The 27,631-nt window shown below is 41.5% G+C and overlaps 1 protein-coding gene across 2 annotated transcripts in view; it reads left to right on the top strand.

Moving 5' to 3' along the window:
• Window positions 1-27,631, top strand: part of CUNH10orf71 (chromosome unknown C10orf71 homolog) — a 76,503-nt gene that overhangs the window by 32,892 nt on the left and 15,980 nt on the right. The window contains exons 1-2 of one of the 2 annotated variants that reach the window (XM_004716256.2): window positions 22,750-22,840; window positions 22,922-23,035. The gene's annotated coding sequence lies outside the window, so the exon portion shown is untranslated. Of the gene's footprint in view, window positions 1-22,749; window positions 22,841-22,921; window positions 23,036-27,631 lie in introns of those variants that run through there. The other variant, XM_045283698.1, reaches the window with a different exon arrangement.

The raw sequence follows: 27,631 nt of genomic DNA, 5'->3' as shown, positions 1-27,631 counted from the left end.
ACTCAGAACCCATTACTGGCCAGATAGCACCATATGTGCCGACAAACCCATGATTCACAGACACCTAGGTAGCTATGTGAAAGCTTCACTTTGCCCTGAATATGGACATCTGGAAGCTTTTGGAAAGAGGGCTAATCTGAAGAATATCATATGTCAAAACTGGAAGTGAAGTGGTGTCCTGAAAAGCCCTCATCTGAGTAGAGGCTATAGTTCTACCCCAACATCACACAACATCTGAGTCAGTCCCAGGGGGCTTCAAAACCTTCAGGGAAAATGGAATTCAAAGATAAAAATAAAATATATTAATTCTATTTCTTAACATAAACACCATCAAGCTCAAGACACTATTTTAAGTGATGCTACCAGCTATTTAGTTCTTGGCTAAATAAATGAAGCTCCTGGTAATTTATTCATGTCAATGTGGTATTTTTACATTAATTAACTAAAGAAAAATGGATGACCTTTAACATTGTTTTAAGATTCAAAACTCAGAACTCACAGCCATCAAATCAATGCTGACCAGAGAGAGCCTATGAAACAGGGGTGAAGTGCCCCGTGAGTTTCTCAGATCGTAACTACTTTGTTAGTGCTGCCAGGTGCCATCAAGTTGTTTCCAACACATTCCAGCCCCATGCACACAGAACAAAATATTTCCCGGTCTTGAACCCTCCATACACTTGTCCTATGCTTGAGTCCATTGCTGCATCACAGTGTCCATTCAACTCTTAAGGGCCTTCTTCTTTTTCTCTGCCCTGATACTCTACCAAACATAATGGCCTTCTCCAGGGATGGTCTCTCCTGACAACATGTGCAAAGTGTCTAAAATGAAGTAACTTTATCCTTGCTTTTGGGAGTCCTCTGACAGTACTTTGAAGACAGACCAGGTTGATCTTTTTTTTCTTTTCTTTCAGGTTGACCTTTTTCACAGTCCATGGTGCTTACACTGTTTTTCTACAGCACCAAAATTCAAGTGCATCAGTCCTTCTGTGGTCTTTCTTATTCAATGTCCAACTTTGACATGCATCTGAGGTCGTTGAAAATACCATGGCTTGGGTCTGCGGCACCTTCGTCCTCAAAGTAACATTCTTGCTTTTCACAAGCCAGATGTATCTTTGTGCAGCAGATTTATCAAATGCAATGCATCTCTGGATCTCTTGACTACTGCTTCCATGAGAAAGTATTGATTTTGGATTCAAGAAGAATGGCTTTTTTTACTTCACTATTTTCTACATTTATCATGATATAATCTATTGGTCTGGTTGTGAGAATTTGGGTCTTCTTTACGTTGAGTCATAATCCATACTAAAGACTGCAATCCTGGCTTTTCATCGGCAAGTGCTTCAAGTCCTCTTCACTTTCAGCAAGGGGGGTGTCATCCATGTATTGCAGGTTGTAATAAGCCCTGATGGCATAATGGTAACACTTGGCTTGCAATTCTCCTTGCTGGCCACTTGAAACCACCAGCAGCTCCAAAGGAGAAAGACTAGTCTTTCAACTCAAACTGTTACTGTCTCCAAAACCCACAGGGGTTTTCTATGAGTCTGCATCGACTCAATGGCAGAGAAAGCAAGTTAATAAGCCTGCCTGCAATTCTGATGCCGCATATTTCTTCTTCACATAATCCAGCTTCTCTGATGATTGCTCGGCATATAGATTAAATAAATTGGTGAGAGGATTACAACCCTTATGTACACTTTCCCTGATTTTAAACTATTAAGAATGCCCTTGTTCTATTTGCACAACTCACTCTTGATCCATGTACAAGTTCCACATGAGCACACTGAAGTGCTGCGGAATTCCCATTCTTCTCAAAGTTATCCAGTTTGTTATGATCCACACAGTTAAATGCTTTGAGATAATTAATAAATCACAGGTAATATCTTTCTGGTATTCTCTGCTATCAGACAAGACCCATATGACATCAGCAATGATAGTCCTTATTCCAAGTATTCTTTTAAATCCTGCCTGAACCTCTGACAGTTCCCTGTCAATGTACTGCTGCAATCATTGTTGGGTGATCTTCAGCAAAATTTTACTTGCATGTAATATCAATGATGTTGTTCTATAATTTGAGCATTCTGTTGGGTCACTTTCTTTGTAATAGGTACAAATATGTATCCCTTCCAGTCAGTTGCCCAAGTAACTGTCTTCCAAATACCTATCATAGACTAGTGAGTACTTCCAGTGCTTCATGAGCTTGTTGAAGCATTTCATTTGGTCTTCCATCAATTCCTGGAGCCTTGTTTTTGGCTAATGTTTTCAGTGCAGCTTCAATTTCTTTCTTCAGTACCATTGGCTCTTGCTCATATGCTACCTCCTGAAATGATGGACTGTCAACCAGTTCTTTTAGGTACAGTGACTATGTTCTTTGCATCTTCTTTGGGTGGTTCATGCATCATTCAATACTTTCCACATAGAATTTCTCAATATTTCAACTTGAGACTTGAATTTTTTCTTGAGTTCTTTCAGTTTAAGATATGCCGAGAGGGTTCTTCCTTTTTTGGCTTTCTAACTCTAGGTCTTTGCACATTTCATTAGATTATTTTATTTTGTCTTCTCCAGCTGCCCTTTGAAAACATATGTTTAACTCTTTGACTTCATCATTTCTTCTGTGTACCATCAAGAAAACGTTTCAGAGACTTTCTGGACATTCATTTTGAACTTTTCTTTCTTTGCTGTCTTTTTAATGATCTTTTTATTTTCTTCATGAAGGGTGTTCTTAATGTTCTTCCACAGCTCATCATCAAGTCTTCTGTAGTTAGTGTTCAATGTGTCAAATCTGTTTTTGAGATGTTCCTCAAAATTCAGACTCAAAGTCATAATCTGGCTTTTGTGGATTTGTTTAAAAATTTTTTTCAGGTTTAACCTGCTCCACAGTCAGCCCCTGGCTTGGTTTGAGCTGCTGGTATTGCGCTTCTCTATCACGTCAATCACATTTTTCCAGATGTAGTCAATTTGATTTCTGTGTATTCCATTGTTGAGAAACGGTATTTGCTATGAACAAGTCGTGGGTCTTGCAAAATTCTCCCATTCCATCTCCGCCTCATTTCTGTCACCAAGACCATATTTTCCAACTACTGCTTCTTACTCTTTGTTTCCATCTTTTGCATTCAAATTGCCAATAATTATCAATACATCTTGATAGCTTGTTTTATCAATTTCTCACTGAAGTTTTTGGTAGAATTCTTCCATTGCTTCATCACTAGCTTTGGGGGTTGGTGCATAAATTTGAGTAACATTTGTATTGATTGGATTTCCTTGAAGATGGATAGATGTGATCCTATCACAGACAGCATTGTACTTCAATATTTATTTTTCAATGTCCTCTTTATAAAAGAATGTCAAGCTATGGCCCTTTGATTGTGTTCTTCCAGGCATAGTAAATCATAGAATTTTCTGATTCAAAATGGCCAGTACCAGTCTATATCAGCTCATTAATGCCCCCAATACTGATCTTTATGCATTACTTTGCATTTTGAATGACTTCCGATTTTACTGGATTCATACGTCGCACGATCCAAGTTCTGATCATTAGCAGATTTTTGCAGCTGTTTCTCTTAACCTGGAGACATGTCTCATTATCAAATGAAGATTCTGAAGGCTCCACTCCCACAGGCTTTACCCCACTCCAGTCACCATGGTCACTCTACTCTGAGAGAGTAGCTCCTTTCCAGTGCTCTCTGACTCAAGGGGCCTAGCTTCCAGAAGTATCACTAACAATGCTCTGCTTCCATCCATTAGCCTTTGTTATCTGACAGTATTTTGAAACTGTGCATAAGATTTTCAGTGGCTACTTCCTACGAAATGGGCAGCCAAGACCTTCTTCATTGTCTATCCTTAGTCTGGAAGCTTCCACTGAAATCGTTCATTTTGAGTCACCCTAATGTCATTTGAAATATCAGCGACATAGCTTCGAACATCACAGCAACACACAAGCCACCATAGTAGCCCAAACCGACAAACAAGTGGTGGTGTAATTTTTGTGTATTTAGGTAAAGAAATGTAAGTCTTTCAGGAAGTAGAAAGCTCAATCTTTCTCCCACAGAGCACCTGGTGGTTGCAAAGAGCTGACCTGGTGGTTAGCAGCCCACTGGGTAACCATTAAACCAAAAAAAAAAAAAAAAAGCTAGAAGGGGCCAGATAAGAACTGTAAGGTTAATAACTAATGATTTCCCATAGAAAACTTTGCAAAATTGCCCTTATTTAATCAGAGAAATGAGCAGGTGAATGGTCACGGTAGAGGAAGACTCAGTGGTGAAGTTTGCTGAGTGTTCTGTGCTACAGCACTGGCTAGCTTTCTCAACAAACACACGTATAATAAGCAGATAGATGTTCTTGCTCTTTGGCCTTTCAGACAATCAATAAGCGAAAGGCTTTGAGAATTCAAAAGTGATTTCCATGACTCACACAATGGGCTCAAGCACAGAAACAAGTGTAATGATGGCTCAAGACTGGGCAGTATTTGGTTTTATGGTGCAGGACTGACTTGATGGCCCAAAGTATCTCTTGTAGTTGGATGACTAAGTAGCTGACTTCTAAATTTCTTGCCACAGATGAGTGCATACTTTCAGTATTGTCTCCATTTGTTGAAATATCTCCGTTGGTGTCCTGTCAATTCCTAGATCCTTGTTTTTTGCCATTACCTTCAGTATATCCTGGACTTCTATCTGCAAAACAAATAATTCTTATTTATATGCTACCTCCTGAAATAGTTGAATGTCAACTAATTCTTTTTGGAACAGTAACTCTCTATATACCCTTTCTTTCCTGATGCTTCTGGCATTAGTCAATATTTTGCCAATAGACTCCTTCAATATTGAAACTGGAGGCTTGATTTTTTTTTTCTCAGTTCTTTCAGCTTGAGACATAGCAAATGTATCCTTAGTCTTTGATTTTCTAACTCTAGGACATTGCAAGCCATTATTGTGCAATCTCTTATTTTACATGTTTCTTTATTTACTATTTCTTTAGGGAATCCATTGACAAATATTTACTCAACCAGCCCTTAAAGTTAGATGGTTGATTGCTAATGATACTGTGTGTTCTTGGCAATGTTTTAGAGATGTTGGCCACCTGAAGGCCACTGGATATCAAGTAGCTTTAAGTGAGGTCACCAGACAGAGTGGAGTCTGTAGCACCAGCCAGGCAGCCCCAGGAGCCACCTCCTGTGACACATGACACAGGCAGTCTTAGATTGTGCCCGGGCTGCTGATAAAAGAGCTTCTCATACTGTCCACCTTTCTCCTCCCCCTTAACCTCTATTTACCCCTTAGCTCTTTCTAACTCCTTTTCTATTCTTCAATAACAAAGGAATTTTCACTTTTTAAAACATTATAGAATGTTTACATGTATATAAACATTTCCCCAAAAAAGCATATAAATTTCCAACTTCAAAAATCTTGTCTCTTCTATATTGTTGGTTTTGTATTTAAATTCAAACCCATAGTTATATCATAACATTTCTTAGAATGGTGATCTTTATGATGGTTCAGATGTTAAGCCCTCACCTGTCAACCATAAGGTCAAAGCTTGAACCTACCTCCCTTTCTACAGGGAGAAGTTGTAACAGTCTGCTTCTGTAAAGATCATAGCCTGGAAGCATTAGAGAGCGAGTGCACGCAATTCAAAATGTTCTATGAGTCAGCAAGAATTTGAGGCAATGAATTTGTTTTGTAACTCTTCATTTTTATCTATTATAATATTTTTTAAATAGCCCAGTTTGCTAGATAGTATTAAATACCTAGTCAGCATTCAAATTTCCTAAATTTCTTATGAATGTTTACTAGAAATGGTTTGTTTCAATCAGAATTCAAGTAGAGTCTATATACGATGGAGGTGTATTTTATCTTAAGTGTACTTTAATCTGTAGCCCCCACCTGCTTTGTTCTCAACAATTTATTTGTTAATGAAACTGGTCACTTGTCCCATAGATATTTCCACACCCTGGATTTTTCTGAGTGTATCTCCATGATGTCATTAAGCAGTTTTCACTGTCCCTGTGATTTAAGCAATCTGTTAAATCCAGGTGTGTCATAGTAACCAAGTACTGTTGAAACACAAATACCACAGGGAATGGCTTTAAAGAATAGAAATTTACTTTCTTACAGTTTCTAGGAGATCTTTGATGTCCCCAGGCTTGTGGATGTATCTGCCTTCTTCTCTTTGGGCATCTGTAGGTCTATTTTGCTCCTTTTATAACTCATAAGTGATCAAGTTTAGAACCTGCCTTACACTGATATGTCCTCATTAACATAATCCAAAGAAAATTCATTTTACTAAACAAGGTCATATTGGCAGGGACTATGATCTCATTTGAGAAAACACATGTAATTCCATAATACCAGGTGTAGAAATTTGTTCTGATTTAGTTTTGATTTTGGGGTGGGGGCAGGAGGTGTTGGTAAGAACATTTCACAGGTGATGTGCATTCTCATAGAAGGCACATTTATGGTTCTGATCCAATACTTGGTGCTTTACCTCTTTTCAGAAGAATAAAGCAAGTTGCTAGCATCCTTCAAATGAAACTATGAAGTATTATTTGATTTGGGGCTGGTTGTTTTTCAATATCTTTATGAAGGCATTAGTGAAAAGCAAATTGATGGAATACCAATTAAAATATTTCAACAAGCTGATCTAACACTTAATAGTTTATGCCAACTGATTGTGAGAGTTCTTGCCTATTGTGATAAAAGAATAGATGTGGAAATTATTGAGCAACTTCATTAATATCACCTTCAAATAAATTTTGTTGAATATCATTCAAAAACTACTACAGCAGTAAATCAACCAGAATTTCAAGGTAGATTCAGAGAGGACGTGTAATGAGTAATATAATTGTTGACACCTTACTGGTTTTGGCGAAAGGCAGAGCATACTGAAGGATATTTATTGGTGTTTTATAGACAAGGCAAAGGCACTCAACTGTGCGGATCATAATAAACTATAGCGGTCTAAATACTGGCATGTACATATGGAAGCATATGACATAGATCTATGTACATATATTTATATGTTAAGTATTAAGGTAAAAGATGGGCATTGAACCTCTCGCTGAAGACAAAATGGTTGCCTAAGCAAATGTGGTGAAGAAAGCTGATGGTGCCCAGCTATCAAAAGATATAGCATCTGGGGTCTTAAAGGATTGAAGATAAACAAGTGGCCAACTAGTTGAGAAGCAACAAAGTCCACATGGAAGTAGCACACCAGCCTGTGTGATCATGAGGTGTCAATGGGATCTGGTATCAGGCATCAAAGACCCAGAATGAAAAATCATATCAATGTGAATTGAGGGAGTGTGGAGTGGAGACCCAAAGCCCATCTGTAGACAATTGGACATCCCCTTACAGAAGGCTCACAAGGAAGAGATGAGCCTATCAGGGTGCAGTATAGCACTGATCAAACATACAACTTTCCTCTAGTATTTTAATGCTTCTTCTCCGCGCGCCTCCCTCCCCCACTATCATGACCCCAATTCTACCTTACAAACCCAGCTAGACCAGGGCATGGACAAGGGTACAGATAAGAGTTGGAACACAGAGAATCCAGGACAGATAAACCCTTCTGGACCACTAATGAGAGTAATGATAACAGAAGGGTATGGGGAAGGTAGGGGGGAGCAGTCACAATGATCTACATATAATCCCCTCCCAGAGGGATGGACAACTGAAAAGTAGGTGAAATGAGACATCGGTCAGTGTAAGACATGAAAAATTAATAACAATTTATAAATTATCAAGAGCTTATGAGGGAGGGAGTGTGGGGAATGGAGGGGGGGGGGAATGAGGAACTGATACCAAGGACTTAGTAAAAAGAAAATGTTTTGAAAATGATAATGGCAATATATGTACAAATGTGCTTGACACATGGATGGATGGATGCATTGTGATAAGAGCTGTATGAACCCCAATAAAATAATTTAAGAAATGGGATTTCCAATGACACTGAATTATACATGTAGTTGTTAAGCTGGTGAAAGTTTTGTTGTCCATGTTTTTGTTAAATTGAAAATATACGTGAATAACAATGAGTACAGGGAAAAAGAAAAGTTCTAAAATTGATTGTGGTGAAGATGGTATAACTCTTCGTGATATGGTTGAACTATTCAATTGTAAGATAGGTGGATAAAGGGTTAATTAACCTTTTTTTTAAAAGGGGATTTATATAGCTCTTAATAGTGTTCATAAAAAGCCTGCACATAGACAAAGAGGCAATCATTCGAATACAACAAGGGAATAACATAGATTAAATTCAGGAACGGTATGTGTCAGTGTATTAGTCTGGGTACTTTAGAGAAACAAATCCACAGAAACTCATGTATAAGAGAGAGTGTTATATAAAGGTTAAGTGCACAACAAGAAAACTTCCCAACCCAGTGCTGCCCAAGTCCACAAGTCCAACATTAGCCCATTAACCCATATGTCCGACACCAGTCCACAAAGTCCTCCTCCATCTCACAAAACAGACGCGATGACGCCAACTGCAGGAGGAAAGCTGAATCAGTGAATGTGTATGCATCTCAGCGCTGACAGGGGTCTCCACACGGCTGCTCCAGCACCCAGGGCTGCATCGGGGGAGGTCCATGTGGCTTCGCCTTGGGGATATCTTGCAGGAAGTGAGCCTTGGCAGCTGAAGAAGGGAGCTGGCTAAAGCTGCTGCACCCTGGTCCTACCATCACAAAGCAAGAGACTCGAGAACTCAAAAGGCGAGGCTTACTGAGCCATTTATCCCCCGCCCTTCAATTAACGCCACATGTGTTTATCAGCCAGGTTTGCACAATAAACTAACTCAGTTAGTGTTGTATGCTTAGCATATAATACAAGAAGCCAAATTATATGAAGGCAAACATAGCATCGGAATTAGAGGAAGACTTATTAACAGCCTGTGGTGTGCAGGTGACACAACCTTGCTTGCTGCAAGTCAGGAGGACTTGAAGCACTTACTAATGAAGGTCAAAGACTGTAGCCTGCAATATGAATTGCAACTCAGTGTAAAGACAACCAAAATTCTTCCAACTGGATCAATAGACAACATCATGATCAATGGAGAAAAGATTGAAGTAAAGGATTTCATTTTACTTGGTTCCACAATCTGCATTCTTAAAAATTGCCATTGAGAGATTAAGAGTATTATATTGGGCAATTCAGCTGCACAAAACCTCTTAAAGTGTTAGAGAGCAAACATGTCACCTTGAGGACTGTGGGGCGCCTGACCCACGCCATGGTATGGCTGGTGTCACATAACAGACAACACCAGAAAAATGTTTACTTGTGTTTTACTGTCTCTGCAAAGACATTCAACTGTGTGGACCATGACAAACTGTGGTTAGCATTGGGAAGAATGGGGATTCAAGAGCTCTTCATTGTGCTCATGCAGGTCATATACACTTATCAAGAGGCAGCCAATCAAACAAAGCATGGGACTGCTGCGTGGTTTAAAATCAAGAAGGGTGTGCTTAGTGTTGTATCTTTTCACCATATTTATTCAGTCTATATGCTGAGCAAATAATCCCAAAAGGTGGACTATGTGAAGAAGAACTCAGCATCATGATTTCAGCAAGGCATATGCATGTGAAAGTTGGAGTATTGAATAAAAAAGGATAAAGAAAACTTGATGCATTTGAATTATGATACTGGCCAAGAACATGTAAAGTACCATGGGCTGCCATGAAAACAAACAAATCCGTCGTGGTAGAAGTACAGCCAGGATGTTCCTTAGAAGCGACATGGTTCATACTGTAAACATGAGATTTCTCTCACTTTGATAATGGTATTAGGAGAGACCTCACTCAAAGCCATCGAGTCAATTCCAACTCACAGTGACCTTATAGGGTTGATTATAACTCCCATTGTGGGGAGACTGTACATCTTTACAAGAATAGAATGCCTCATCTTTCTCCCATGGAGAAGCTGGTGATTTCTATCCGCTAACCTGTGGTTTGCAGCCTAAGCAGTAACCTACTATACCAACCACCAGGGCTCCCTTCAGGAGAGACCAGTCCTTGGAAAAGAGTGTCAGGCTTGGTTAAGTAGAAGGGTAGCCAAAAAGAGGAAGACTTGGGGAGAAGGATTGAAACAGTGGCTGCAACAATGGGCTCACGCATAACAACAATTGTGAGGAGGTTACAGGACTGGACAGGGTTTCATTCTGTTGTGAATGAGGTTAAGATGACAGCAACCCAACTCTATGGCCCCTAACAACAGCAACAACTACATGTTTTAATCTACTGAAAACATTTTAAACAGTTTTATTAGCATATGATCACATATCATACAATTCAATAGTTAAACCACATCAATCATCACCACAATCCATTTGAGAACATTTCTTCTTGCTTGTACTCATCATCGTTAGCTCTCCATTGCCCTTCAGCCTCCTCTGCCATGCCCTCAGGGAACCATTAGTTCAATTACCGTCTCTAAAGACTTACCTCTCCTGGCTTTCTTATACCAAAAAACCCCATTTTTTTAAAAAAGCACTGAAACTAACACTGTGGAGATTACACAATTTTATGTCAACTTGATAAAAGAATGAAGGGGTGCGATCTAGGCTGTCAATGAAGTCACAGCCTGATGATCTCTCCAGGCAGGCATGACCTTCTCATGAGGATTCTGGGCACTCTCTCTCTTGGTTCTGCCATCAGAAGAGACACACTCTCTCTCTGCTACACATTCCTGTTGACAAGCCACATGGAGCCATGCTAATGGCAGCCAGAGTCCTGGAGATGCGTCCACTACCTTTGGATCCACAGGGCTTTCCACCCACCCGCCTGTGATCTTCCTCCATTTGGGATCGTTGCATGTACTGTGTGAGTCTGAAGAGGATTTCATGGGCTAATATTGGATTTACAGGCTAATATTGAATGTAAGGATTTGATTTGGACTGGGCTGGGATGTTTTATTGATACATAATTACTTCTGTATGTAAAATTCTCTCTTACACATATATGAGTGTCTGAATTTGTTTCTTTAGTCAAACCAGTTTAACACAAACAACAACAATGTTTTATTCTTATTGCTGTACAAACATTTTCATCTTTCTCAAGAGGGACCTTCCTCAAGTTCTTTTCATATGATCCAGTAATGTGTGCTGTTTGGGTATGTCTACATGTCCTTAATTCTTCTGATGTAGTCCTTGCTCCATATCTAGACTAAACAATTTTCCCAGCAGATGCTTGTTTTTTTTAATGAGAAATTATATTCATAGACAAACATCTATTACAAAGGATGTTCTTATTGTGTTGGTAAATGTGTCTGAATTTTTACAGTACTACTTTTTATTTATAGAGATAGTAAATTAAGAACTCTTATGGATATACAACTACTGTTTATTCTCATTATTCACTAATTCTACATTTTCAAATTCTGCAACCAGTGGTACTTCTACAGTCATTCACATACACGCAGACTAGCAAAATCTCCAGACTGCAAATACACGCATTTCAGTCTGAGGTCAGAAAATGTAGTGCTCTGCGTTCTTTTCTCAGTTTACATGTGTAATCAAGTATCTCTTTCATAGTTTATTTGGTGCCAACTATTTTGAGCATTTTTGTGCTTTGTATGTGTGATTTCACATGCAAACCCCACCTCCCAAGTGCTGAAGAGCTGTCTAGTGTTCTAAGTGCAAAAAGGCTGTGGTGTACCTTATGTGAAACTGCATATGTTAGTTTTGTTAAGGCATCAATTATAGTATTGTTGTCCAGGAGCGCAGTGTTGATGAACTACACATACACATAGAACAAGGTTATGAAGTGTTGAGTTGATGAAAATATTGGGAACAGAGAGTGTATTAGTCTAGGTACTTTGGAGAAACAAATCCACAGCGACTCATGTATAAGAGAGAGTTTTATGTAAAGAAAAGGTGCATCATGAAAACATCCCAACCCAATGCTGCCCAAGCCCACAAGTCCAGCATTAACCCATTAACCCAACACCAGTCCACAAAGTCCTCCACCTCACAAAACAGAGGCAATGATGCCGACTGCAGGAGGAAAGCTGAGTCCGTGAACAAACAAGCATCTCAGCACTAGCAGGGGTCTCCACACGGCTGCTCCAGCACCCAGGGCTGCATTGGGATAGGTCCATGTGGCTTCTCCTTGGGGATGTCTTGTAGGAAGTCAATCTTGCAAGCTGAAGCAGGGAACTGCTAAGGCAGTTGCACCCGGTGCAACCATCACAAAACAAGAGACCCGAGAACTAGAAAGGCGAGGCTCACCCCCCATTTATCCCCCCGCCTTTCAATTAGCCCCACATGTGATTATCGGCCAGGCTGGCACAATTAACTAACTCAGAGAGTCACAGAGAATTTATCCCCATATTTGCCCTAGCAGCAGTGGTTTCAGTATTTACTAATTCAATATCTGCAGTAACTCACAGAACATAACTACTGCAAATATGCCCTAACCATATGTGAGTAAAGGGTTTTGCTTAAGATTTTGATTTTCTATATACATCTCTTTCTCACACCAAAAAATCACTTGATTTCTAACTCCATCAATATATTTACTAAAGACAAGATAGATTGACACAGTGGCTGGAACAATTGTGAGGAGGGCCCAGGACCTGGCAGTGTTTCGTTCTGTTGCAAGATTGCTATGAGTAGGAACAGAGTCAATGGTAGCTAACAACAACAGCCAATTGATATTTCACCTTACTAATACAGGAGTAAGTCAATTGTATTGCTCCTAGAGTACCAATTCATACATGCATGATTTTATTCCAAACAAAATATGCTTAAGCCTTTCCCTGTGATCAGTGGATGGTTTCAGACAAGTTCTCTCAGTAATAAAAGTGTCTTTGACTGCTTAGGGTATCATCAAGAAACAAATAAACCCAGAAAAGAAGTCCATTGAGAACAATGGCTTCTGAGGAGACCTGGAGGGACAGTTAAATTCATGGTAGAGAGGACAGCTGGTTACGGTGATTGGTTGGGGGGAATTTCCAAGGGGTAACCTTCTTTTAAAAATTTGTCTTCTAGGTTTATTTGTAAGTATATGGATTTTTTATTTATTTAAATTTTTTATTGTGATTTGGGTGAAGGTAAACAGAACAGGTCACCATTCCATTCAACAATCTTAGAGGTTTTGTTTCATCTCAATCATTTCCATCCCCACTAGGTAACATCATTTATCCCACTTCTTCCCTATGTTTCCTGTTTTCATTCTTCCTTCTTCCAAAACCCCTCAGAACTTGGTCCTTGGGTAAATGTTGCCTTTTTTGATTAAAAAATAGTCACTTGCTCTAAGTTTTGCATACCTCTCTCGTGTTAGTGTTTCTCTTAAAGTCCTGTTTATTGTTCGGCTGAAAATTGTGCCATGGGGATGAGTGTATTTACAGACCTGAGAATGACTGAAGGATGTGGCCTTGGAGTTCCACTTGTTTCTATCCAGCCAGTACGCCTGTTCTTTTTGTGATTTTACGTTTTTTTTTTCCATATGTTTCTCTCATGCTAGCCAGGACCTTCTAATGTGATCCCTTTCAGAACAATTGCTAACGGTAGCCTGAAGCCATCTAGTTCTTCAGGTCACAGGGTCAAGGAGACCACTGGACTACTTTTTGCCATGTGTTTTTTTATTTTCTTCATTCCTCTTTGATCCAGACAGGGAGAAACTAATAGTTGCACTGTAGATAGCTGCTAATGAGTTTTCATTCCAGTTGCTACTTACCAAAGTATAATAACATTGTCTTTGCAGACTATGTTATGCCAATTGATTTTGGTGTCCACCAAGACCATGGTTCTGAGACCCCAGACCCAGCAATTCAATTCTCAAGGGGGTTGGTTACAGCTAAGAAGTTATTTTCAGCAAAGGTGATGTGAAAAAAAAACACCTGTCATCTCTCTCTAAATACACCCCCACCATGGAATTTTTTTCAAAACTGTGCATTTATATTTTTTTACAAAACAACCATATCACCTTCAAAGTACTCTCCATTGCACTTACTACATTGGTCAAATCTGTGATTCCATTTGTGGAAACATTTTGCAAACTCATCTGTTTGAACGGCTGAGAGCACTTCCCTCATTTTTTTTCTTCACCTCTTCTACATCATCAAATCGCTATCCTTTCATGTCCCTCTTCATTCACAGAAGCAGAAGTCACACTGAGTGAGGTCAGGTGAGTAAGGTGCATGGGGCAAGAGAGGCATGCTGTTTTCTGCCAAAAACTGGCACACTGAGATGTCTGGGAGAGCAGGTGCATTATAATGATGGCAAAACCAGTCCCCTGTCTGTCACAATCAGGCCTTTTTGTTGCACATTATTTCGCTATCTTTTCAGAACTTCTAAATAGAAAGCTTGATTGGCTGAGCTGGTGGGACAAACTCCGAATGCACTATTCCCCTCACATTAATAAACCAAACGAGCATTGTATTGATGTTTTTTGTTTGTTTGTTTCATCTTGATAATTGATTTCATTTGGTGGGCAATTTTGGGGTGCGTTGATTATGGTGTCTTTCATTGGCTTCATTGATGTTTGCTTTCGGGGTTGTAAGAATAGCACCATGTCTCATCACCTTGATTAAAAGGTCTGGGTCGCTATGGAGCTGTTCTTTCAAAGCACAGCATGTTTCCACCCAATGCTCCTGTTGCTGGTCAGTCAGAACCAGAGGCCCAAATTTCGCACCAACCCTTCATATACCCAAATCTTCCCTTAAAATTCACTGAGCCATCTCTTCAATACTTTATAACTTCTTAACTTCTCCATTTCTTCATAACTTCCCCATCTCTTCAATACAGAAAATCTGTTCTTGGGATGTTCTCTAAATTCAAGTGGAGTAGACTCAAGGAAATATTTTGACTCCAGTGGAAGTATTCTAAGTTTCTTCAGCTTTCCTTTTAACTTACATATGAGCAATTGTTGATCTGCTCCAAAACCAGCTCCTAGACTTGTTTTCACAAATTCAAACTCATGGTCATAGAATTAATGCCAACTCATAGTGACCCTAAAAGACAGAGTAGCACTGTCCCTGTGGGTTTTGAGACTGTAACTCTTAATGAGGGTCAAAAGTCCCCTCTTTCTCCTGTGCTGACCTAATTTTAGTTGCTGATATTGAGCTCTTACATTTTATCTGCCCACAGATGTAGTCAATTTGATTTCTGTGTATTTCTTTTTTTTTTTGGCACACACCTTTCCTGATTTTATTTTATTTTATTTTTTAATCATTTTATTAGGGGCTCATACAACTCTTACCACAATCCATACACACATCAATTGTGTAAAGCGCATATTGCCCTCATCATTCTCAAAACATTTTCTCTCCACTTAAACCCCCGACATTAGGTCCTCATTTTTCCCCTCCCTCACCGCTCCCCGCTCCCTCATGAGCCCTTCATAGTTTATAAATTGTTATTTTGTCATATCTTGCCCGGTCCGATGTCTCCCTTCACCCACTTTTCTGTTGCCCGTCCCCCAGGTAGGAGGTCATATATAGTCCCTTGTAATCGGTTCCCTCTTTCCTACCCACTCTCCCTCTACCGTCCCTGTTTCGCCACTCACACCACTGGTCCTGTAGGGCTCATCCGCCCGGGATTCCCTGTATTTTCAGTTCCTATCTGTACCAGTGTACCTCCTCTGGTCTAGCCAGACTTGCAAGGTCGAATTTGAGTCATGGTAGTGGGAGCGGGGAGGAAACATTTAAGAACTAGAGGAAAGTTGTATTTTTCATCGTTGTTACATCGCACCCTGACTGGCTCACCTCCTCCCCGAGACCCCTCTGCAAGGGGATCTCCAGTGGCCTACTCATCTGGAGAAGTCCATGTGTGGTGGAACAAAGGTATGTGCAAAGAAGAGACTTGTCGGTCTTGCAAATTTCCATCATGAGATCTCTGGCTTAGTTTCCATCACCGAGGTCATATTTTCAAAATACTGTTCCTTCCTCGTTTTTTCCAACTTTTGTATTCCAATCACCAATAATAACCAATGCAACTTGATTGCCTGTTTGATCAATTTTAGACTTAAGAAGTTGGTAACAGCCTCCAATTTCTTGATCACTTGCATTGGTGGTTGGTGCATAACTTTGAATAATATCTGTATTGATTGGGTTTCCTTGGTTGATATAATAGGTTAAAAGGGTGATATATATAATCCTGCCACAGGCAGCATTGTACTTCAAAAGTTAATCTTGAAATGTCCTTTTTAACAATGAATGCAGTTATCATTCCTCTTGATTGTTTCAGTCTCATCAGATTAAATCATATGATTTTTCTGATTCAAAATGGTCAATGCCAGTCCCTCTGCTTCCCCAAGGAAACATTAATACTATATTATTATTATCCTATAATAGTTCTTTTGCCATATCTTACATGATCCAATATATCTATTCACATACAATTCCATTGTTCGAGCCCATCAAGTGGGGTCATCAATGCTATCAGCTTCCTATTCCCTCCTTTACCCCCCTCTCTTCCCATACTCCCAGGGAAACATTACTCCTGTTGCTGTTTCTGAAGGGCTATCTACCTTGGTTTTCATGTACTGAATGATATTAAATATATAAATGAACCATAGGCAAATCTAACATGATTAATGAGGTAAAACAAATAAAAAACATAATAGTAAAAGGAGGAACTATTAAAGAACTAAAGGATAATTATGTAGTTCATCAGTGCTTTACCACACTGGATTTCTAGTCTCTTGTATGTGGCCCTTCTGAGAGTGACTGTCCAATTATATTACAGGTGGGTTTGGGGTCTCCACTACATCAACGCCCCTTCACAATGATTTGGTTGCTTGCTTTTGAGCTCTTGATACCTCTTCCCATTAACACTTCATGATCACATGGGCTGGTGTGCTTCTTCCATGTGGGCTTTCTTGCTTCACTGATAGATGGCTGCTTGTTTAACTCATAGCAAAACTATAGGACAGAGTAGAACTGCCACTGTGAATTTCTGAGGTTATAAATCTTTACTGGATCATAAAGCTTCATCTTTCTTCTGTGGAGTGGGTGGTGCAATTGAACCACTGACCTTTGGTTTAACAGCCCAATACATAAAACTCCTGTTTTACAGCACATCGCAATTCAGACTAGCCACACTTCAGGTACTCAAGAGCTACAGATGGGTGAAGGCTTATGAACTGGACAGAGCAGCTGTAGGACAGGGTGCAACAAACTATGGTAAGTTATGACCCATGAGCTAAATCTGGCCTATTACCCATATTATGTATAGTCTCATGAGCTATGTCTCTGGAGAAGGACATCATACCTGGCAATGTAGAGGGGTAGTAAAAAAGAGGAAGACTTCAAAAAGATGAATTAACAGTAGCTGCAACAAGGGGCTCAAGCATAACAATTGTGAGGATGGCAGAGGACTGGACAGTGTTCTGTTCTGTTGTATACCGGGCCTATAAAACCAAACCAGCTTGATAGCATCTAAAAACATGAGTTATGGACTTTAATGTGCCTAAATAGTTGGAAGGTAGTTGAAAGAAGACTGCTTTGTGACACATAAACTTTATATGAAATCAAACTTCTGTGTTCATAAATAAAGTTTATTGGATCACAGTAATGTGCATTTGTTTACTATGTTTTGACTACTATGGCAGAGCCGAGAAGTCCTCACAAATACCAGGTGGTCTGCAGAGCTGAAATATTTACTATTTGAGCCTTTACAGAAAAGCTAGTGGATCCTGTTCTAGACACTAACATGCCTCCCTAAGCTCCTCCTGTCTGTGGGTTTCCAGATCTCTCAGTGTGGAAGGATGAATAACAGAGAGCTCAAGGCTCATGGGGGCCTGGATGTCTCGGCTGACTGCCAGGGGATTGTTCATGTTGGGTGGTGTTGTAAGAGACTGTGTTTCCTTAGTTTCCCAAGGAAGGTTCTGCTTCTTTGTTAAACTTAAATTTAAGCCTCAGTTCTTTGGTTAGTTGGTTAGTTGTATAACACAACAAAATACTACCCAGTCCTGTGTCATCCTCACTTGACTGCCACTTGAATAATGAGGAGTCTCACTGCCGTGGAGTTCATTACTACTAGGAACAACCTTATATAGAGTTCCTGAGGCTGTAAATCTTTACAGGAGCAAAGACCCTCATCTTTCTCTCAGACAGACGCTGGTGGTTTTGAACCTTGTGAACAGCAGTCCAATCAATGCTCACCAAACAATGCCACTAGGGCTCTGTGGAGAGAAAGAGGCAATCATGTTAACTAAGTTCAGGGTAGAGGGACACAACACATGCAAAGGCCCGGAGGCAGGCTTAAATAATATGCTTAAAGCAGAGCAAGAAGGCCTCTACCTGGAGATGTAGATGGAAAATACTCTTAAGAAAGCTAAGTACTTTTGAAAAAGTTTCTCTGAAACTTCCTGACAAAAAGTCACATGGAACTATGTCCCGAAAGTCAAATAATTTACCCATGTCCTTTAAAGGGACTTAAGCTTTAAAATACCAAGAACTGAAATTGGCCTTAAGTACCCATGTTATATTACCCTTATGATATGTCTGAGCATATCATGGGCAGTGAACATGGCTAATCCATTCATCTGTGAACTAAAACATTGGAAGTTCAAGTCCATGCAGAGGTATCTTGAAAGAAATGTCTGGCAATCTACTTCCAAAAAACAAGCCAAAAAAGCTGCCGTTAATAACCTCGTGTCACACAGTTCCACCCTATCACACAATGAGTTGCCATGAACTGAGTCAACTAAATGACAACAATTTTATTTTTCCATTTATACAGGTGCACAGTCTATGATATTTGCTGCCAGACTGAGTTAGCCATCAGTGTGCATGCCAAAGGCACCCCCAGGCAATTTCACCTGTACAGCTGGACATCAACCTGACCTTTCTCAGTGTTCTGCAGGGTCTGCTGCAAATTTGGCCAATGAGATCACTGAGAGATGGTGACCCCAAAGCACCTTAGAGTCTGAGGACAGCTTTATTTATCTCTTGCAGAATGTACAAGTTTTTCTGGTTGATGAGGGAGCCTGTTGGCTCACTAAGCATACATGAGTCTACATTTAGAATTGTCTTCATTCACATTCTTTCCATACAACTCAGAGCTTCTAGACAGAGTAGCCACTTTGCTTGGGCCAGGTCCTGGAAGGGTGCCAACTCCAGCCCATGAAGGCCCCAAGTTGTTGATCTGGAGCATGTTCCTTGTGCTGGAAGGAGACTGTGTTATACAGTCACGGGGATCAGTGCAGATGTTCAGTCGCTGGTGCAACATAGATCAGAGCCATTTTCTGGGGGAAATATGACCAGCTGTGATCTAGCCTGTGAAAAGATCCCCGGGCAAGCTCTAAGAGGGACCTGCTCCAGTACAGTCTCCCCTAGGAGCACAGTTCCACTCTGACATGGGGTCACCGTGAGGTAAAGTCAGCTGAACAACAACTCATTTATTGTTTTGAATCTTTGTTACAATGTGTATTAGGAAAAAAGTAGAACATCAAAGCCATACATTTATAGATATTGTTGTTTATCACAAATCTCTATTTTTTAAAGTTATCAACTTTTGAATACTTTTTCGTTTTAGTGGCATATACTTTGCATATCATATCATTTCATCAATAGGTCATATTTACATTTGTGCAATCATCACCACAATAAATTTCAGAACATTTTCTTCTACTCATTGTTGTTCAATCTCCATTCTCCTCTACCACTAGGCAATTATCAATCCAATTATTGTCTCTGTAGATCTACCTTTCCTGAATTTCATATACAGAAAGTCATATAAAATACAAACAGGAAGCATGCAAGCAAACAAAAACCAATACCAATAACTAGACAAAACGTGCAAACCCTCAAATGAAAAGAAAGCAGAAAATATTTAAAACTGAAACAACTTTAAAATGGGTCAAAAGGGAGATAAAATGATAAGGTATTACATTTTAACCTACCTATATTTATCATAATCAAGTTTACAATGCTCTCAGTCTGTCAGCAAGGCTATTCACATCCCTTGACTATGGTCAGAGGGGATTCACTGGAAGCTTAATACACGTGGAGATCCTGTAATGATATGGGGCTTCCATTGTCATTTATAGCATTCTGCAAACCAGGTGCTCATAATTTAAGCTCTTACACCATTTCCTCCTTTGGATTTGGATTTTATTATTTACAATTCTTGTATCACACAGGATGGTGTGTTTCCTCCATGTGGACTTAGCTGACACATCACTTGGGCTGCTTGTTTTAAGAAAAACCTTTTAAGATCTCAGACACTATTCTGTTTTTTTTAGCTTTGTAACTTTAATTTTTTAAATTATTTTATTGGGGGCTCATACAACTCTTATCACAATCCATACATACATCCATTGTGTCAAGCACTTTTGTACATTTGTTTCCCTCATCATTCTCAAGACATTTGCTTTCTACTTGAGCCCCTGGTATCAGCTCCTCATTTTTCCCCTCCCTCCCCACTCCCCCCTCCTCCATGAGCCCTCCACTCCCTCCCCTTCTCCCCTTCCCCATGAACCCTTGATAATTTATAAATTATTATTATTTTGCCATATCTTACACCATCTAATGTCTCCCTTCACCCACTTCTCCGCTGTCCATTCCCCAGGGAGGAAGTTATATGTAGATCATTGTAATCTGTTCCCCTTTTCTCCCTCACCTTCCCTCCACCTTCCTGGTATCGCCACTCTCACCACTGGTTCTGAGGGGTTCATCTGTCCTGGATTCCCTGTATTTCCAGTTCCGATCTGTACCAGTGTACATCTTCTGGTCCAGCGGGATTTTTAAGGTAGGATTGGGATCATGATAGTGGTGGGGAGGAAGCATTCAAGAACTAGAGGAAAATTGTATGTTTCATCATTGATACACTGTACCCTGACTGGCTCATCTCCTCCCCACGGCCCTTCTGCAAGGGGATATCCAATTGCCCACAGATGGGTCTGGGTCCCCACTCTGCACTCCCCCTCATTCATAATACTATGATTTTTTCGGGGGGGGGGGCGGTGTCTTTGATGCCTGATACCTGATCCCTTCAATGCCTCGTGATCTCACAGGCTGGTGTGCTTCTTCCATGTGGGCTTTGTTCCTTCTCAGTTAGATGGTCGCTTGTTTGTCTTCAGGCCTTTAAGACCCCAGATGCTGTATCTTTTTATAGCCAGACACCATCAGCTTTCTTCACCAGTTGTGTACCAGTTGTCTTCAGCAATCGCTGAAGACATTATTCTTTCTGATAGCTGGGCACAATCTGGTTTCTTCACCACACTTTACACTAGCACTCATATCTTCATTGATCTCTTCATGAGAGCAAGTATTGAGCAGGGATATGTTATAATAATTAATTGTTCTTAGATTGGAGCTATCATTAAGTGCGAGCCCCAAATCCAAAATGTGTGTACATCTTAAAGAAAACTAGTAACTAGCTGATCATATACATGACTGAAAAAAATCATAAAAATAGCAAATAAATGACTGGCATTTAGGAAGGTTGAAAATATACTAGCATATTTATGTCAATGAAAGGATTTCATCTTTACAACCTTACAGAGCATAGTCACTCTGTTATATTTATTTATTTATATTTTGTTTGCTTATTTTAAAGGCTGGTTTAAAGGCTGGTTCATATCTAAAGTTGACATTTTTCATTTGCCTAGTAGACAGGTATTGGGGTTGAGTAGAAGGGTGGGGGGTTGGGGATGAGTAAAATTAAGGGCTCCCTCAAATCATCTCAGAGCACTGAGGAGTGAACAGGAATCCTACAGGGCATGAAGCACGTTGGAAAGCTCCTGGGACGTGGAGGATCTGGGACCTTCTTCCCAAAGTGCCTCCTGATTATGATCTGCTGCCTGGTGAGACCATTTTTTGACTCAGGTTGAACTATAGTGCACAATTCCAGGTCCTTGTGGTCCTGGCAATCAAAAGGTTCAAGATTGGAGGTGGGACCTGGAGAGAGGGCCCTTGAGAAGGCCACAGGTTGGAGGGTGCAACGCTCCTTAAGAATGCAGATGCAGTGTGAGGCAGACATCTTCAAGCGGGTCACTACAGCTTTCCCAGGCTAGAATGGAAGGACGGTTGTAAAAAAATTAAAAAGACTTGATCTAATCCCTAGCCACTTGGGAATGGTGTAGGGGTTGCTACGGTGGGTGTCTAGAAAAGCCCTCCCATAAGCAAAGATTTGGCATTTGGAAGTGGTCTGGAGATCTTCACAAAAATTGAAGAGCAATTAACTACATGCAAGAAAGCAAGGTCCCTGGTTGGGCATGTGTGAAGCCCCTCCCAGGGCCCTCCCAGATTTGACCCCTATCTGGAATAAGAGCGCCTCTAGGGTTCGGAGTCAGCCAGCTGCCATGCCACCTTCCAAAGCATATTTGTACTGCCTCTTTCTCCCCCTGATTATTTCAGAGCTTCCTGTCATCCTTACCTTGAAGTCCCAGCCGGGCCTCCCCCAAGCCTGCAGCTGAGCGTGTTATTTCACGCCAGAAGGATGGGCTTCTTACTTGAAGAATGCAGGCTGTGACCATCCAGAGCCAGTGATGAAATGAGCTATTTCTGCCTTGGACATCAGCAGATCAGCCGCTGGCTCCCAGGCACACCTGCCTATATTTTTAATGTCTCCTTAAACAATTACTTTCATGTGTGCCCAGAGATGTGTTTACTTAAACTGGGATGCTAGAGTGGCTTTAGAAATGGTTCTGGATGGAAGGTGGAATAGTGGTTAGGGCCTCAGTCAGCAGCCAGCAATTTCTCACTCCCCAAGTTATCTATTACCCCAGCCAATCCGGAGGTAAAAATAGCTACTGGGGCTGTTTGTTTAATCTGACTGTTACTCGACACCACACGGGTGTTGCAGTACGGACTGTTTGCCTCGTCCCACCAAGATCACCACTTGGCCCCCTGGGCTGGGTCTCTGTTTGGGTGTGCTGCCTCGACTTTCAGGGTCCTGCCACTTCTGGGTATTTAACTTCCTCAGGGGGCAGGTTTTGAAGAATATATGGCTCAGGACTTGACTCCATTCTCCTTTCCTCTTTGGGCAGCACAGCGAAGGAGAGAAGAAGTTTGAGTGCCGGGCAGGGCCAGCTGCCGAAGAGTCGGGTGTCCCTGCTCCCGGGAGGGCCTGGAGAGCAACGCAGCCATGCAGACAGTGCAAGGTAGGGAGTGCAGGTGCTTGTTTGGATCCTTAACGTGGCCAGAGATATACCACTTATTTCAGACAGGCAGTCCCTGTCTGGATACTTAGGCTTCTATGTGCCCGCTCCCAGGCAGGGGCATGAGGCAGGCGGCAGTGTGAGCAGGTAGTGGGTGCAATATGCATGTGTTGTGTGTGCTACTGCAGATTTGATGGGGAGGAAAGGGCATGTGTACTGAGAAGGGTACGCCGTTCTAGTACATAGTATACACACACACACACACACACGGTGACTTTGCCCTTGTGTATCCTGAGTGCAGACATTCCCCTCCCACATGACCATGTGGGCACATGCCTGTGTTTGTGACCTGGTTACTGTGCTGGCGGAGAGAGGGCGGGGCGGGGCAGAGGGGTGGAGGGCGGTGATGGCAATCGCCTAACCACAGGTTTGGGGGTTGGAAGAAATTGGCCATCTTTTTCCCCAGTATTAAGCCAAACACTGTGTATCTTAAAATGCCTATAAAAGAAGGAAATTTGATTTTTTGAAAATAGCGTCCCACAAAATCTGAAAACAAGTCTGGCCCTACACCAGTTTCTCGCTTCTTTCTTGACATGAGGAAAAGTATGAAGCATGTGGGGGATGTAGATAAGCTTGAGAACAGTTATTATGTGAGACGTTAAACCCATCCCATAATTATAGAACTTCTGGAAGGAGATTAAACAAGTGCGCCTGTTAAATGAGGTCCCCTTGCAACAGTGGTTGACAAATGAGGACCTGTGGATTGGACACTTGTTTTCGTAAGTTGTTTTAGTGGCACACAGCCACACATATTATCGATCACTGTTCTCACATTAGAACCACGGGGTCCAGCAGTAGTGACAAAGACCATATGTCCTGCATAAACAAAAATATTTAAAACATGGCCTTTAGCAGAAAAAGTTTGCTGACTTTGCTGTGCAGGAGCACCTATGAGAAGGGGGAAAAGTGGCTGTTCTATTTGCTAACATCACCTCTGAGCTGGCCCGGGGCCGGGCCAGCTCTCTAAGTCTACCAGGTACAGGAAGCATGCAGTTTGCCGTTGGGGCTCCGTGAAGGGAGACTTACTGATAGAGATGCCAGACACACAGTGTGGCAGGGTAGACCAGCAGACTGTGCTTATCAGGGTGGTTTATAAATAGTCACCTCTGGATAACCCAAGTCCAAGAACATCTGTTCCTAGGTCTGTGTAGATGAGACCCTCTGTTGGATGACAGTAACTTGCTTGTTGGGGAAGAAGATGGAAAGTGAAGAAATACTGTCTCCAAAAGTGGAAGCACTTATATTTCCTGGAAACCCAGGGGGAACGGAGTGATGACTGGGAAGGAAAGAGACAGAAAAGGTGTGCATCCTTAGGGGACTCTATGCCAGGATATTTTCAATGACATGGAAACTGCTTTTGTGCTTCTTTGCCCCTGTTCTTATGGAAGCCATGGAGACCCTGACACAAGAGGGAAAGCCCCACGTCTTGAAATAGTGTTATTCCTCTAGCCTGTGCCAGATCTCAGTAACTAAGACCTTCTAACAGATCCAAGCTTGGGCATCTTCCTTGCTTACTTTTAGGAGATTACACCACCTGTCCAAGGCTACGAGAGAGAAGCCCAAGGACCCTGGGAGTGTTCTGAGAGGCATCCTGCACTCTCTCCTCTCTCTACAACATATAAGACGGTTGGGATGGGTCATCATTTGCTTTCCACTGGAAAGTTCAAGCTACGTTTTACCAATCCCAAGCAAACAAAAATCTTACTTTTTATGTAGTCAGCTACAACACACTCAAGACCTCACCGTATTTTCTATTTGGATAGAAGGAGCTGTCTGATATGAGATGGAAAGTAAGAGAGATAAGTAAAGACACATGAATGAAGACCCAAAACACAGTGTGTGGAGCACATGTCACCCCAATGTAAATCATAAGTATATTTCTGAAACATTCCCTGGGGTGGTGCTCGTGGGACTACTGTTAATGTGAATAATACTGTGTCACCGATGGCAAGAGGGAGGAGAATTGGTCTGTGGTGGGAGCTCAAGGACAGCAGATGTTGGTCCTTGGTGGAAACCTGAGTGCCACTTGTGCAAAATGTATTTTTTTTAATTTTGAGCTTACTTTAGTGAGCTTCGGGGAACTTGTGTGGAAATTAGAATGCTTGGGAATCTGGTAGGAAGAGGATCCGAAGAACCAATGAACTGTGAGTGGCATTCTCCCTAAGATGTGAAAGTCCAGTTGTTCCTCGTGCCCTTGACCATGAAAAGTGGAGCGACTTATCTGGGACCTCTCTGTTCTCTGCTGGGCCAAACTCTGAGTTGAACAGACATAAGCACTAATCCCATGGTCAAGGCCTTGCATAGTCACCCAGAACTCATGAAGCTGAGATTCAGAGGGAGCACAGGAAAAACTTAGGGCCTGCGTACCCCAGGGTTTGGTTCCTTCCTCAATTGGCCCTCCATTCCCCTGAGAGGCCGCTATCTCAGGTGGGCTAGAGCCCTGTGTCCAGAACTGCCAAGGGCCTCTATTTGGGATGTAAGATGGATTCCATCTCAGCCATCTCACATCTCACAGCCTTCACTTGCTTGAGAAGACTCTGGAGGTGAATTCAATCCTCTTGTTAGTGCCACACATAGAATCAGTTGGGTGGGCTTGCAGTTGTCCCCCACACTCCCCTCCACCACCACCACCACTCCATTTACAGCTGGACTTCAGGCATTCACTCTAAATCCTACTTGCACCCCGGAACTATACCTTGACTTTCCCTGCCTGAGGACAATCATGTCATTTGCCATAACTATCCACTCATCCTTTTTTATTTCTCTCCTTTCCCGAGGAAGCTGTCCTAAAAACCACATGGATCAATGGGCCAGAATTCAGATCCACTGACCTAAAACACACTGCAGCTCAGCCACCTATCCCACCAGACTCATCATTAAGTATGCTTCTCCTGTGTGCAAGGCCCTTGCTTAGAGTATCTGGTTTTAGCCTCAGTCATCCAGAATTCTAGGTGTAACGATTCTATCTAGCGAGATACGAAGGACCTACATTTCAGAGAGGTTAAGTAAGTGCCCAAGGAGGCAAAGTTCATGAAGGCTGAGACTTAAAATTGCGATCTTAACCTAAAGCTCATGTCTTATTTTTACTGCTTCCCTATAACTAAAACTCACACTAGAATGTAAGAAATTCACTAGAAAGTAGGCCATATTTCTCTGCAAAGAGTCAAAGCAAAGGTGTCAGAAGTCACCCTAAGGTGGAGATTCTGCACCACCCTCAGGAAGCCTACTGGAGCCACCGGAAAAGACTGGAAAGAAGAGGTCTATATTCACAGACCAGACCTGCTGATTCTCCAGGGGTGCTCTGTACCACAACATGCTCCTCTGTAATGTGAGGATAAGTCTCCATCTCAAAGGAGCGCTCTGAACATTAAATCAGATTTATGAAAAGCAGCTGACACGTGGCAGAAATATAACTGAGTTTTTTCTTCTCAACTGTCCTATTTAGTCATTTTTCTCCACCTGAGATCCTTGTCAAAAAGTCCTGGTGACATATTGGGCTGTGCATTGGACTGCAAAATGCCAGGTAGCTCTTCCAACCCACCAGCTGCTTCTCAAGAGAATGATCAGGCTTTCTGCTCCTGTAAAGATTGACAGTCTCGGAAATCACAGGGGACCATTCTGTTCTGTCTATACAGTTACTGTGAGTTGGAATTGACTCAGTGGCAGTGGGTTTGTTTTGTAGGGTTGGAGGGCCTTGGTGATTTAGTGGCAGGATTTTGGACTTCCATGAGAGAGACTCAGCTCATGCACTTCTAGCACAACCACCACCCATCCATCAGTGGAGGCATACATGTTGATATGGTGCTAAACAGGTTTCAGTGGAGATGACGGAGTAGAAAATCTTGGCAATTTACACTACTAAATCAGCAGTGAAATCCCTATGGGCACATTCTCCTCTGCCACTCATGGAACAGCTATGAGCTGTGGCCTACTTAATGACTAACAACAACAACAACAACAACAACTAACAACAATAAACTCCAACATGGGTCACTGTTTTCCAGAGGGGGCAAATAAGAAAACTAGATTCTTCAGGGTTCCGCTGATTTCGGCTCATTGCTCCAATGCAGGTTACCTGTTGCTGTGCAGGAGTGAACTTAACCTGCAGTGACTCTTGAATACTAACACATTATCATTTCCCTTCTGTGCCAAACTCATAGCTCACATAGCCCCTATAGAACAGAGTAGAACTACCCCTGCTGTGGGCTCCTGCGACTGTAAATCTTTATGGGAGTAGAAAACCTCATCTTCCTCCCAAAGAGCCAGTGATTTCAAGCTACTAACCTGTGGTAGCCCGACACGTAACCCACCACATCCAGGGTCACTATGAGTTGGTAAGTTGGAATCAACTGGATGACAGTGAGTTTATTTTCTGCTTTAACTTTCTATACCATGGACATTTAGCACTGAAAGCAAAAACTGAAGCCTGACTCCTTATTATGCAGATGAAAAGGAAAGAGAAGTAGTAACTCTATAGAGTATTAACTCTACAGCAATGTGGACCCCCTCTTGATAACTCACAATTCACTTATATCTTCC

Source organism: Echinops telfairi, unplaced genomic scaffold, assembly GCF_000313985.2.
Source record: "Echinops telfairi isolate 266 unplaced genomic scaffold, ASM31398v2 ScPeMD7_7465;HRSCAF=8503, whole genome shotgun sequence".
NCBI classification, from domain to species: domain Eukaryota; kingdom Metazoa; phylum Chordata; class Mammalia; order Afrosoricida; family Tenrecidae; genus Echinops; species Echinops telfairi.
The sequence above is the reverse complement of the archived record's forward strand: the minus strand, read 5'-3'. Positions and strand labels throughout refer to the sequence as shown.